General features: G+C 37.1%; 1 protein-coding gene across 5 annotated transcripts in view; it reads left to right on the forward strand.

The window, feature by feature from the left end:
• Positions 1–13,404, forward strand: part of LOC116712856 (attractin-like protein 1) — a 191,756-nt gene that overhangs the window by 1,781 nt on the left and 176,571 nt on the right. The window lies entirely within an intron of this gene.

The raw sequence follows: 13,404 nt of genomic DNA on the forward strand, positions 1-13,404 counted from the left end.
CTAACATAACACATTTGTCCATGTTGTAATTCCATACTTTTCCACATTCCTGAATCATTTCTGGGTGATTTTAAAGTCTAAATACAAAACTTCATAGATGATACCAATGCCAGATAATTTTAGTGCTCAGACTTGAAATATTGAACAAAGGAAGAAAACAAGAAGAAAGGAACAAAGAAATTTAATCTCTCAATCTCGTTGTAATCTGTTGATGACAATAACAAATAAATCTTATCTTCTTAAATTTAGTAAGCAATGAAGGAAGGTTTGAGCAACAACTTATGGATTTATTGGATTTACTAAGTATCAATGGATGGACTGACAGATCAACAGATGGATGAGATGTGTAAGGAGGAATGGATGGGTTGATAGCTGGTGAAATGGATGGAGAGACAATAGAAGGGAGGAATGGATAGAGGAACGAATAGATGATAGGTGGACAGAAGAATGGACTGATGGATGAATGTTAACAGGGAGAATCATATGGGTGAAGTTTTAGAAACGGAAAGGGGAAGTTAATAACAGTGTGGAGTTTTGTCAGTAAGACTTTTCATTCTGTGTAAGGTCGATGGCAGAAAATATTGTATGTGCTGGTAAAGGTGCTTTCCTGTCTGAAGACCTGAATTAAATGGGTCCTTACAGACATTTCTCAGCAGACCATTGTTACTCAAATAAAAAAAGTTGATTAGAGGCTGGAGCATATATAAAGAAGTCCTGAAATTGATTGGCTGCTGAACTAAATTGATTTCAGATGGTTTAAAATGGTAAACAACACCAGACACACGTTGAAGATAATGGAAAACTATTTCTTGAATAGACTGAGGATTATGGGAAACATTCAGTTAATGATCAGCTTTAGAGTGATCAGAGAGGTTATACAGTTATTTATGACAAGAAGACTCTAATGTTAAGCCAATCGATTGGCCAGACGTCCCCGAAATGTCCCAATCTAGAAAAACTCATATGAGAAAACATTCTGTAGACAGATGAAAACATTATTGTTCTGTTTTGGTTGATGTTGAGAATTTTGTTCATCAACCCTAAACATGATTTAGTTTGAGAGTATGGTAGTAGTTGAAGAGAAGAGATCCAGTTGTTCAAGACATACTGTTCTTGATATTGGTTATCAACTCCATTCTTCTCGCTGCTGGTGCACCAGTTGTACACTGCTTGTACAACTGGATTATTGTTTTTAACCGCCTAATAACCATTTTCTACTTTTTGTAGAATGATAATGTTAAACAATTTCTTTCACTTCTGACACGGATATCTGAGGTTAAGTATCGGCCAATACTGATCCGATACAGAAAAACAGCTGAATTGACTGAAAATGTTTCTTTTAAAAAAAACCCCCAAAAAACCTAGACATGAATGTACTGAATTACAAATTTGATAACTCTGCACCAGTATAGCACTTAAATCCACCAACAGCTTCACAAGCTTTATCAAATATGTAAAAACAACTTTAATTTGTCAAGTCTGTGAAATTAGGAGTAGAACAGCCAATGTACGGTAATGTAAATAATAAAGAAACTGAAACTGACTAACTTGGTCAAACATGTACAAATAAACTGCAGCAAACTTTCCTTCAAATGATGCAGAAAGTGCAATTAAGAAATCAGAAAATAATGGAAAAAAAATTATGATGTCGCTCAGAAACAAAGCGCAGAATTAGACTGAATAGATTTGACCTTACCGATCAGGGACATTGTCACTGATACTGAAAACAATCTACATTGAGTATCGGGACCGATACTGACCAGTCCATATATCTGTTTTTTCTAAATGCACTGCTATGATTTCTCACACAACTAATGTAATTTTTAAGCAGAAAAGTTGCTGGTTGTTTCATCTTTTCCTGACCAGTCTGGTTGGCGCTGCTGTATCTCACAAACACAAGGTGTTTGCTTCCAGTTAAGCTTTTCTTCTTGTTAGAAAACCTGCTGCTGCTACAGGAAGAAATGTTGTACTTTCTCTCTACCCGAGAGAACAGCTCAGACAATTAAATCCTGTTCTCACTCTTTCTCTGTCTGCGGCCTTATTCACCCCTCATATCCTCCAGGGAGGAAGAGGTTACCTTGTCACCTCACTTACAGCCTGCTCTGCACAAACATGCAGGAAGTCATGGCAGCACTTCAGTCTGAGCTTTTCTCTCTGGAGGATTGCATCGATTTATTTCCCTCTTCTTTTTTTTTTTTTTTTGGTCTGTGTGATTGTTTGGATAGAGGCAGACAACAGATAACAGCTGTAGGCTGAGTGACAGTCAATACAACAGGGATGCTTTTGTTCTGGTGTCTGCACAGTGGCCCGTTACTCTGCGTTAACACTGAGCGCTTCTTAAATGCTCTGAGTTCTCCTGAAGTCGAAGAACAGCTGTGCTATTAAACACTTCTCCAACAATCAAGTCTTTATTTTCAAGCTTTTTATTGTTTGTACAAAAACAGTTTTTGACAATTTAGGTGGTTAAAAACATTACAAACATGACTGGAAAAATCAAGACAAAGTTTTTTGTCAGAAAATTTACCTTTTTATTACTGGTAAAGGTGAAAAAAGTGTTTCCATTATGGATTTGTGATGTAAACCAATTTTGATACGGCTAAAATAACCACCCCATTCTAGAGCCCAAAACTTTTTAGCAAAAATTGTATATATTTTTTAATTAGTGAATTTCCATTAAACACATTTATTTTTGAAATGTCAAATTGTACAATTCCATGATCAATGGAAATGCTGCCAGTGTGGGTACGTCTACTATTTTTTCCCTCTAGAAAGTTTATTTTTCAGGAACCTCAAGGACACAAAACCGTTCACATTTTCCACATGTTGTTATTTCAAAACTAAAACTTCAATGTATTTCAAAAAAATTTTGAACATATAAGCAAATAAATGTGATGTTAAAGCAAAATGATTCAGTTACAATGTAGTTTTCTAATATTTCTTTCAATTAATATCTGAAAAGTGTGGCAAGCATATAAATTCACATTGTTTATTCTGATACCCCCCAAAAAGAACGGGTTTGAGCTGATGGGATGAACGCAGTCTTTCAGCTCATAAACAAAGGGAAGTAATCAGGCAAATATGCTAGCCTGTCCCCTGTTCAGACCAGTAAATATTTTCAGAGTGATATTACAGAAGAATCCAGCAGCGCACTGTGCACCGCAGCAGATGTAGATAAATCTATTTTCCGAATGTTTAGCTTGAACGAGCATTAATCTCACTTTGTCTCCTGAATGCAGAGTGCAGGCAGCCAGAAACTCTGGAGGCAACAGCAAGCGAGCTGAAGCTGATCAAACATTCGTAGTCATTATCTCCCAACAGAAATCCAGAGATCTGGAAAAGGACGGATTCTAATCAGTAGAGAAGAAAAAGACAGAGAAATTGAAAAGTTGGAGTTTTTCGCTTCAATATATGCTAAACAAAACAACAAAGCATCCACAGCATGAGATCCGTGTAGTGAAAACTGCACAATTTTTGGTCAGTGTGTGGATTAAAGTAATATTCCCCTTTCATCCTAAAGAAATTCAGCAAATTAATTTTATTCCCAAAATGGGATTATAGTTTTGGATTAAAGTAGTCCGCTTCCTGACTGATTTAATCTGATATTAATACTGTGAGCGCTGAAAATCCCTCTCTGTGATATTGGAGTCCATTATAGTTACTAACTCCCCTCATATGTCAAAGACTTTTTCTGTAAAGTTTTCTATACCTTATACCTATACTAAAAGCAACCAATTTTTTAGGAAATACTCATTCACTATATAATAGATTGGAGTTGGTGTTGCATAATTTCTAGGGATGCAACTATTGATTCTTTTTCTAATCAATTACTCTATCAGTTATTCTGACGATTAATTGGATAAGAAAATGGCAAATTCTACAGATTTTTAATTTAACCACCTTTTTATACAACATTAGGAATACATTAATAATAATAAAAAATATTGCTTAAATGCAATATAGCAGAATTCCTTTAGTAAATGTGAACTGGGTTAAGATAAAACTGTCACTTGAAGAGTTTAGGCTAAGACATATTTACAGACAAAGGTGTTTTTATCTTAAATTAAAAAAATTCTTGTACATTCTTGGTTAAATTAGAACTCTGAAGATGTTGGTTTATTTTTTTTAGTAAATGGTCTTTTTTGAGTCTGAGCTCTCCAGTTAACAATTAATTGATTATTAAATTAGTTTAGATTTGTTTCAATAATTGATTAATTACAATTAGTCCAATTAATCACATAATATCCAACTTATAAATTCAGCCCTAATAATATTTGCTTAATATGAATATTGTTGAATATTGCTACAATGACTGCAGTTAATGCAATCATTATAGCCTAACAACAATGGCATTGATTTAAAACATCAGGTATGAGGCTCTTTTTTTTTAGAACATCTAAACTTTTATGAATTCTCAAAGAAATGGTTATTACAAGCTTAAAAACAATAATTCAAGTCAGGGCCTGTATTTCAGTTACACAGAGGCCATATTTGAAACCTTAAACATTTTGAAACTAAACCAGTTTTGCCAAAGTGTTCAAAATTTCATTTAGTTCAGATAAAAAACACTTTAAACATTCAGTTGTCTTTACAATAAAGTACTTCTGTGAGAAACCATGACAAGTTTGTGTACATCGAACCTGCTTGGATTAATGAAGAGAAGAACCAGAGAAAAGTAAGAGCAGAACAAATTTTTAAGAGAAAGACCAGCAGAGAGCTTTCTGACATCAGAGTCATCATCTGCTAACACGGCCTTCATCCTGCCATTTCACTCTGTGTGTGTGTGTGGGTGTTTGTGCGTGGGAGTGTGTATGTGTGTGTATTTAAGCCTCCAGCAGCGCCCGGAGACAGCGCCGCGGCTTGTACACACCATGCGGCGCCGAGTTGTGGTGTGTGTGCTAGCGTTAGCATGAGTGTGTGTGGGAGGGAGGAGCACCACACTACCATCTGTCCAGTGTGAGTTAATCCTGCCATGATAAGAGTGAGAGCAAGGTCAACACACACATGTGCACGCCCACACACAGATACACAGTTGGATTGGTAGGTGTGTTACATGAATAATATTCCCCCATGTGTTTCTCCCTGAGGCATTGGCATCTTTAAAATCAGAGGAAGGATTTTTCTATTCTGACGTCTCTGGGCTGTTTCTGCAGAAGCTTTGGTGTTCTGTCAATTTCTAACATTATTTTTAGTTTATTGAAGCAGATCCTATTCTGCTTCAATAAACAGTAATCAGTATTTGTGTTTCTGCTTTAAATGCAGCAGAAACCTGGTCACAAATCCTGAGGGATTTTTCTAAACATTAGATGTTTTAAAATGCTGACATTCTCCTTGATTTTTTTTGTCTAATTAAATCATATGCATTTACATTAATTCTTTGTACCACATCCATTTTTCAAATGAAATTTTTTTCTGAAATTGTTTTATGTACTTATATTGCAGAATAAAGTGTTTTATTATCATTAGTTTTGCCTTGTTAGTTTTTACTGTCATTAATACAGGTCATTTTGACGTTTGGCAAACATCATCTGCCAATGCTTAGTGAATGTTTGCAGCTAGACGTCAAAATGAAATGACTTTAAACACCCAGCAGACCTTCAGCTTAACCTTTAGCAAACCATCCAGGCAGCGATCACAGCGTCCGCCAGACGTGGAAGGTTTTATTTTGACGTCCGCTGAGTGTTCCTCAAAAGTTTGCTGAATATTCATGGCAACTTTCAGGGGACGTCTGAGTGGTCATGGAAACCTCTTGGTGAATGAAAATGAACGACAAAATAACATTTTTGTTTTAAGTGCAGTTGATTAGTCAATACTTTGTAGAAACTACAAAGTTGTCAAGTTCAAAGTACTCATGGTTCATCATTTTGTATTTTTACAGATAAAAATGGCAAATATTGTAAAATGTTTTATTTTATGTATTTATTTTTGTATTCTTCGCAGTTCCAAAAAAAGCTGCGCAGTCACCATTAACATTTGTTCAAATTAACAATTTTGTTTAAAAGATTTCAGTAAATCCAGAGGATATGCCAGTGTGCTTCTCCCACTGCTTTAAATCAAATATGCATTTTCATTGTTAATTTGCCACAGTTCAGAGCTTCATCAAATCAGAGCAATAGAGATCAGTTTTCTCTCCAGTTCAGAGGATGTAAAGTTAGATTTTTTGCACTTTGTTAGAAGAGTTTAACATTTATTTGAAACTCAAACTTCCATACACAGGCAGCGTTTTTTTTACTAAGTGACATAAAACAGTGGAGTTTAACTGTGTGAGCTACACAGAGGCTCCGTTGATGGCACTGTTGTAGCAAGAAGGTTGTGAGTTCAAATCCCGGTTTTGGTCTTTTTTGAGTTCTCATGCTGTTCTGATGCTTGGGTACGAAACGTATAGGCGATGTTGAAGAATTAGGTGACCTCTGAATGTTCTGGGTTTATTGGTGGGTGTAAATGTGGATGAAACACACAACTTTTCAGACTTTTATTTGTAAAATTGATGAAACTCAAGCATCTTTTATCTTCCACATCACAATTATGCGGTACTTTGTGTCAGTCTGTTGAATACAATCTAAAACAAAAAGAGTAATTTAACATAGTAATTTAAATTTTTCATAGAAGACATTCACTTCAGTTTATATGACACATATTTTCCTAACTTCTTCTGGTTTGATGTAGACGTGTGTATATCACAGCTACTGGATCTAGACAGACAACAAGCCCAATAGGTAGAAACTAGAGTAAAAACAGATTCAACATCCATCCCTAAACAGGTTGATGCTCCAAACCGCTCTTCAGTTCTTTCTGCCTTTTTCTCTCCTCCTCTGTCTTACATAAACACACAGGAAGACGGGACTGAGTGGAGAGCCTACCACAAATATTATGTCTGAGATGGAGGAAAAAAAAAGTTAAACTGCATGAGTAAACAAGAAGATACGAACAATGTGGACTCTGCTCTCTGCAAACACACCCACCTTCCATATGTCCACAGTCCCACAAAAAAGACAAATACACAGAAACTCCAGGTACACACAGGAATAACAGCACAAATACATACAAAAATACATTTTGGAACCAATTTGAGATTTTTTTAATATAAGGAAAAGTCTTTAAAGTGTGTTTTTGTGTGGATTACCCGGTATGGACACAGAGTGCTCTGATGGAGAAAAATGGGAGAGAGAGGAAGAAAAAAAAACAGAGGTCTGAATCCAATGAACCCTGCTGGAAAATAACTGGCGTGTCAGCAGAGGACGTAAGGATCAGTAAGTCCTGACTGACCACCCCCACACGCACACACACACACGCATGTTTGCGAATCTTTCTGGGGACTTTCCATTGACTTCCATTAATTTCTACAGGTTTAGGTTTAGGTAAGCCTAAACCTTACCCTTATCCTTACCTTAACCCTTACATTACATACCTAACCCTATCCCTAACCAAAACTCAATTCACACCTTAGTCCTAAATCTAACTCCTGTCCCAAAAGCATTGTTTCCCCTTGTGGGGACCAGGCTTCGGTCCCCACAAGGAGCAGTTAGTCCCTACAACATAGCACGTGTCAGGAAAATGGTCCCAAAGTATTACAAACAAATGCTCACACACACACACACCCCACGCCTACACCACTGCTAATGAGAAATAAGCTTATTCTCACTCAGGCGTCTCTTTGAACTTGGGTTCATGTGTCACACTGTATATTGCAAATTGAGGTTGTTTTCACAGCTGATAGTCCGTTAGACTCAGTTCTATTTGAGACTTTCTACATTTTCAGCTGGTGCAGTTCACTTTAATGTTTCACCAAGTCAAACAAACCAAACCCTTTGAAAACTTGTTCCCCTTCTCACCTGTTGGGGTGTTGCACCAAGAACCACTGAAGGAAACGAGATGAAATCACTGAAGAAGACACTGAGCTCAACTTCCTTCTAAACAAAATGTAAATAGAAATTTAGTAGCTTCAGATTTTAGTGATTGTAAATTTCTTTTTTGTCTTTGGTAAAAGACAATGAGCCGTTTCTCCTGCTAGCCCTAGACACGCGTTTTGTTTTGGTTGTATATACCCAAAATGCCCTCCGCTGTAGTCTACTTCCTGCTTTTGGAGTGGTCTCCAGTCCTCTTGGCATTCATATATGCATTCAAACTGAACCAGAGATCACTTCAACCAAACCCAGACCAAGTTTTGGAGGACAGATTTCACGTTTTTGATCTGCATCAGATTGATTCTCGTCTCTCCAACAGACCCGTACTTTCTAGGCAGACAGACTAGAGTTCGATTAAAACGGACTGAACCAGGCTGCTGTTAATCTAAAGACTCGAACCGAAGCACAACTTCTAGAAATGTAAAAATCTTCATTATAATTTGTCAGAAAACAGGGAGTGGGTAATTCAAAGTCCTCATAAACTGCAACTGATATGATTTTTCTGTTTTTGAAAAGTACAGTTTTAAATCACACAGCCAATAAAAATATGTTTTAAAAGCAACAGAGAAACAAGAACATCAGATGTTCTTGTTGAATGGCACTCTTTGTAACCTCTAAAGCAGTGGTCCCCAATCCCCGGGCTGCGGACCAATTGGTACCAGGCCGCGCAAGAAATAATTAAATACTTCCGTTTTATGTGTTGAGTCTGGAGGATCTTTTATTTTGAAAATCCTTTAACTGGATTCTGTCAGTTACGTCTTGTGCGCCAACATTGAGCCCACAAGCAGCAGAATGAGTTAGAAACATCAGCAACAGCATCCTTGTCGGTCGTCTCGACGTGCCCCCCTCGGTCCGCAGCAAATATGCGAAGTCTCGACCGGTCTGCGGTACTAAAAAGGTTGGGGACCACTGCTCTAAAGGATGAACATATGTGAACAGTTCTTACACTTTAGTATATACAATATGTTTAGTTTTCGTTGGCAATATGAACTAAGATGTTAATGGTCATTACAAGAAATATGCAAAGAATGCAGCCTTCGGATGTGTGCCTGCTGCTCTGTCCAGTCTAAATCAGATCAGATGATGTCAGCATTACATTAGTTTATTGTCACATTCATCATTTTAGCACACCACACACTACATAACCTGGAAAAATGTAACTGACCGTTAGGGTGTAGCAATTCCTTGAGGTCACCAGTTGATTCACATGAACGAGACAAATATATTGGCAATATATTTAAATAGTTAATTGCTTACAAATGACAAACTTTGTTCTAAGTGATCATTTTAAAGTAATCCGGTGGAGGCTTAAATAGCCCATATACTGTGTTGTGTTTTTATGCTTATTTAACTGCTATACTGTCTAAAAGTGCTGAAAATGCTATTTTTAAGATTCCATAAAAGTGACAAAGCTCAAACTGTTTTAAAGACTAAACATTAACTGATTAGATTTAATTAGTCTTAAGTATCTTCTATTCTGATCTGGAGGTGATCCGATGCAGCCCACTCTCTGAAAAACTGCACAAGTAATGCTCAATGTAATAAAAGCTGATCTCCATGGACTGCAAGTCATCTTTCTTCTGATGTTCAACAAGCCAACCTCTGCCACCCTTGATATTTATTATTATGATCTGACCCCCTTCCTTCCCTTTGTTTTTATGAGATTGTGTGTTCTGTGGGTTTGGTGTTATGTAAAACCGTCCCATAATACAAGTGAGAGGCTGACATGGGGATTTTACGACTCACTGCTGTCCCACAAAACACAACAGCATTTTAACACACAACACATGTGATGGAGCTCTCTGTCTCTAACAAACCCCCACACACGCACACCCCCACGCACATATTAGTGCTGGCTTTAGGACACTGTGTGTAATCAGCTTGTGGCCTGGCTTGGTGAAAACTGTAATAACAGTGTCCTGTTGTCCTGTTAATGGTTCGGTTTCTGCATGGAGGACACACACGATGTGCAGCATTGTTTTGTCAGGATGCAGAAAACACAAAACCCTCTTTCTCCATCAAAACCCTGTAAAACCCCAGTGTTCAATACGACAATGTCTATATTTCAAACAAAAACTGTACAAATGTTGATTTTTCTTCTGGTTTTTCAAACCAGTCTTAGAGATCGGAGCCTTTGTTCAGTCTCTGAATCCTTTTGGCCAGGAGACAACACAAAATACCACAACTTAAAAAACCTTGGCTGAATATGACTCACCATCAGATTAATCCAAAACAAAGTAATATGAGTGATCATCAAAATGTGCACATATGTAATTTTTGTGCAACCCTTGTACAAAATGCAAAAGAATTTGATTTTAGGTTTTGTAAAAGTATATTAACTATTTTCAAAAAATGTGAACACCTATTTTTATTTCCATAGTACTCCCACAAAACTATTGAATTGGCTGACCATTATTTTTCTTTCATGTTTTTCTGTCTGGATTTGCTGAATTATAGAAAATCCACAAACTGGCTGACTTATTATGATTTAGAAAGCAAACTTCTTTGCAAGTGTTTCAGTCCCTCGTCATTAAGGCTTTAAACAGCACCAGCAATACACCCAGAAGGTATTTTTTAAATTGAAAACGTATGTAAAATAGCAACTAATCCATCTGTTGACATCAGAGACGTGAAGTGAGGCTCATAGCTGGTGAGGCATTGACTTAATCAGATTTAGCGATATAGACACCTTGCATGTTTGTGTATGTGTGGAAATTTTGTGCATGCGTACAATGCTGGAGGGCAAATACTATTCTTTTCAGGGTTTCCCCCAATGTATTATAAGCCTGGCGGCCTGCCATGCTTTAATAGTCACCCCACCAGGCTAAGCGTTGCTTGTTTTTGTTCTTAATCAGCATATCTTGTTTTTGTTTCTCCCACAGTCCTAAAACATGACTGTTTTAGGACTGTGGGAGGAAACCGGAGTACCCGGAGAGAACTCATTCATGCACAGGGAGAACATGCAAACTCCATGCAGAAAGACCCCGGGCCGGGAATCGAACCCAGGACCTTCTTGCTTTTATTGTGATTCTTTGGAGAACTCCGCATCATGGTAAGAGTCTAAAACATTTACATGTCATCCACAGCTGCGTTAACTCAATGAAACTTGGAAATATAGGTATTAATTTTGTGCTATGCGCCAAAGGGAAAAACCGAAGTACAACTCGAAACCACTTCTTTCTCGCCCTTTGAGTTGGCCAAGCTTCACACAGACTCATTGCCATAGCAACTGACAACAATACAACTTTATGTTTTAGGATTCAACACCAAAAAACAATCAAATATTTTGCACAAAGAACAAAACATTCAGTCTGTTGCAGTAGTATGTTTTGAGGCTTAATGTTTTATTAATAAGTGATTGCTGTGGTAAATTAGCTACCGCTGCTATTAGCTAATCTAACAGTTTGTGGATTGTCTCTTTACTGAATTCTTTACACATGCAAACTGCAGGTCACAACATGCACATTTCATTAAAAACTAAAAAAAAATGTATTGCCGTCTTACCTTTACTTATAAATAAAGTCCATGCGCCACTCATACTACACAAAAATATCAGTTCATCCAAAGCCAAGTCTATCCTCGACATGCCACTCCGTTTGAGAATCATTAAACTGTCTTGAAGTAAACCTTTCACTACCAGTGTTGGTCTTTCTATAGGTATAATGTCCTGCTTCAATTGAAAATTCACCTTAGAAAACTGTGTAAGTGTAGAAATGTAGTCATCCGTGTTGACGTCGGAAGAGAGAAGAAAACAATAAATATATCACTGTACTTTACTTATTTATCACTAGCTCACTGTCACATACTCTGCAGTTATGACATCACAAGACCAATGTCTAGGATCATGAGTGCCTCCTGCCATGAGGCAAGAAAACTACCTGCCTCACCTAGAATCTGTTCTCTGCCGTTTATGATCGCTCCTCAGCACACGAAACACGTTACACACAGTGGTGTGTGTGTAATGTTGGTGACAAAAAACACTCTACATTATATACATAAGCTAAATTATGGAAAATCAGTTCATATATTAAATGTTTTTAACTATTTTATTGGCGACATACAGAGAGGAGGAATGTTCCCATCGAATGGCAGCTAGTACAGTTAGTGAGAGGTTACGCAATCCAAGATGAGGCTCAGCTCGCTGCTGCCTCACCAGCTGCTCTTCTGAACAATTGAATGGAAAACTCCGAAAATTCAGCAATTGTGAAGAAAAAATAATCAAAATTGGTTAAACTAAATGAAAAATAAATACTTTATAGTACAAACCACAGGGTGAATATATCAGTATAAATAATTTTTTATCATTATATATTATTTCTCCTTGATGACAGATGGTGGTTTTGCCTCACCTGCCTTCCCTGACCGCACGCCACTGGTTGACATCTAGACCAATGTGAGCAAGGCAGAAAGAAAAAAAAAAAAGACATGGACGCAAAAGTCTTTACTAGATGAGCTACACAATCACAGATGATGCTTTAATAATATCAGGATGTTTAAAGCTGTACTACTACTGATATAAAATTAATTACATGAATTAGATTTGCTTAAACCTGCTGAGTTACCAAAATAACTACTGTGGTTTACAGATTGCTGTATCCATCTGTTTAGCAGTTAGCAGGGTCCTGACTTAAAGCTGCAACCTTTTACCTGATTTTAATCCAAAATCTGTCTTTTGCTAAAGCTGGCATCCCTAAATCAGAAAAACATGATACAAAAATAACTACGTGAAGTATTCTGAAATCAGTACTTTTGACAGAATTTTGGTGTAAGTCTTAGTCATTCCTGTCACACTCTTCCCTATTATATTTTCTGGCATATGGATAAACCTGTTACTTGGGTGTAAATATGAGAAGTTAAAGGGGATTTTGGTGAGTTTCAAAGTCTGTCACATATTCAGTGTATGAGTGTTGCTTTTACTACATTGGGGTCCTGAATAGAGCATGAAAATTGGGATCAGTAATGTTTCATGAAGACCAGGCTTTCTACTTCTTCATGATCTCACTATGTCTTTTAACTTTTTTCATATAAAAAGATCAACTGACAGTCTAGGAATGGAATTTTGCCTAAAAGGTCAAATAATCATTAGATTGGTTAATCAGACATGTATTCAACCACAATCAGTTATTGCAGTCATTTTTTCATAAAGTGTATCACACTTAGCATGCTGGCTCAAAAGCGTCTTCATGATGGGTGAGATGTAGTAATTGCTGCAATATCAAAACTAAAGTTGCATCAGTCGGCTTTAGTGCACATGTGCAGTATTTATTTTCTATGACAAAATAAATACTGCAGTATTTATTTTCTGCAGTATTTTATTTTCTGCACATGTGCAGAAAGTGCACAGGCCAAGTCCAAGTGTGGGGCCATTTGGCCCCACAAGCCAAGGTATGCTTATTCATACCTCTGACCAGATGGTCCAGACAAATCAGGACTGGCCAGGTAGAACCTTCTATATCACCATTATGTTTCCTCATACTTCCATTTATATTGGGAAAAGAAACCA

This window comes from Xiphophorus hellerii, chromosome 22 (genome assembly GCF_003331165.1).
Source record: "Xiphophorus hellerii strain 12219 chromosome 22, Xiphophorus_hellerii-4.1, whole genome shotgun sequence".
Taxonomy (NCBI): Eukaryota; Metazoa; Chordata; class Actinopteri; order Cyprinodontiformes; family Poeciliidae; genus Xiphophorus; species Xiphophorus hellerii.